The 2,018-nt window shown below is 40.6% G+C and overlaps 1 pseudogene; it reads left to right on the top strand.

Annotated features, from left to right (window-relative positions):
* Positions 1-206: 206 nt before the first annotated feature.
* Positions 207-1,108, top strand: LOC140846263 (olfactory receptor 2T8-like; annotated as a pseudogene).
* The last annotated feature ends 910 nt before the right edge of the window (positions 1,109-2,018 follow it).

Raw genomic sequence — 2,018 nt, 5'->3', positions numbered from 1 at the left:
GTACTTAAAATTAAAACTTTGAAAACAGGAAAATATTGAAATTAATTTTATGCCCTAGTTAAAAGATTTTGCAAATGGCAGATCAAGTATTTGAAATAAGTTTTGTTATTTTCAATTACTTTCATGAAAAATATAATTGAAATGGAGCACTGTGACTGATGAAAACTCATCTATTTCGCTGTTTCAGTGTCAATGCTGTTGAAATCATGGAAAGTGGGAACACCACCTCAGAGTTCATTCTCCTAGGACTCTTTAAGCACTCAGGAGCCCACCCGTTCTATTTGTGATGGCTCTGACAGTTGCCTTCAACTCCCTCGTGGGCAATGCCCTCATGATGCTGCCGGTTAACCAAGACCCTTGACTGCACACACCCATGTACCTCCTGCTGAGCCAGCTCTCCCTCACAGACCGGGTGCTGGTCTGCACTACTGTGCCCAAGATGGCTGCTCACTACATAACAGGGAGAAAGTCCATCTCCCCCACTGGCTGTGGGGTGTAGATCTTCTTCCTCACATTGGGTGGAGGTGGGCGCTTCCTCTTGGCGGCCATGTCCTATGAGCACTACGTGGCTATTTGCCACCTCCTGAGATACCCCATCCTCATGAACTGACGACTATGCCTGCTAATGACCTGGGGGTCCTGTTTCCTGGGAGCAGCTGATGGGCTCACGCAGGCTGCTGCCACCCAGGGCTTCCTGTTTTGCAGGGCTCATGAAATTGACCATTTCTTCGGTGACGTGCCCATTCTGGTGCGTTTTGCTTATGTTGACGTGTACACCTGCTGTGTGTTAATGCTCCTGGTCCCACTTTCCCTCATCCAGGTTTCCTATAGTCTCACAGTGGCTGCTCTTCTCCAGATGCATTCTACAGAAGCCCACAAAAAAGCTTTTGCCACCTGCTTCTCACATTTGGCTGTGGTGGGACTGTTTTAAGGAGCAGGCATTTTTACTTACATGAGATCCAAATCCTATAGGTCAGCTAACCATGACAAGGTTGTGTCAGCATTTTATACTCTCTTAACGACTGTGTTGTACTCACTCACCTACCGTCTAAGGAACAATGAGGTCAAGGGAGCCCTGACAAGGTTTATGGGCCAGTGTCCTGCCTAAAATAATGACTGAGGGTAAGATTCCTAGAGAGAAGTTATATATGCATTATTTCTCTTTTTCTTGGAAATACAAATGGACCTCCATACATTGGGATTGTCTATTACATTGTCATCAAGAATAAATTGTGGATGTTAAAAGTCTGTTGATCACAAATCCTTATTACAGTGTTTCCACACCACAACTCACAAATTCATTCAATGAATTAACTTGGCTGCTTTTGCCTAGCTGGCTGTCTTATGCTCTTACTGAATGGTTCTACTGGAGCTATGTATTTGATATATGTTTAAATTATTGACAAAATTTTGTTTATAAAAGAAATTCATCAAGGCATGTGTTGCCACAAATTAGGTATCTTATTGTGCCACCGTTTTTATGTCAGTGATTATCAAACTAATTTTCCTTTCTACCTATAATAACTTCCTCTCTGATATAATCCATTCTTTATGAAATACTATAAACAAAGAAATCACATTATCATATATATAACAACTATTATATAGAGTTTACCTTGGGACTTCCTGAACTACAAATAAATTTGAAATTTATGGTGAGGTGTAACTTCCATCCGTGGAAGAGAAAGCATGGACTAGAATCATCTTCTCCCTTTATTTCCATGAAACATCTTTTTCCATCCTTTAACTTTTAATTTGTGCATGTCTTTGGGTCTGAAATTAATCTCCTGTAGGCAGCATATACATTGGTCCTGTTTCTTGATCTATTCTGCCACTCGTGTCTTTTGATTGGTGCACTCAGTCCATTTATATTAAATGCAATTATTGGTAGGTATATATTATCACAAGTTTATCAACTGTTTTCTGTTTGTTTTGTGGTTCCTCTCTGTTCATTTCTTCCTCTCTTGTTGATGGTTTTCTTTAGTGTTGTGTGGTTGGATTTCCCTTTGTTACTTTTT

Source organism: Manis javanica, chromosome 14 (assembly GCF_040802235.1).
Source record: "Manis javanica isolate MJ-LG chromosome 14, MJ_LKY, whole genome shotgun sequence".
Taxonomy (NCBI): Eukaryota; Metazoa; Chordata; class Mammalia; order Pholidota; family Manidae; genus Manis; species Manis javanica.
The sequence above is the reverse complement of the archived record's forward strand: the minus strand, read 5'-3'. Positions and strand labels throughout refer to the sequence as shown.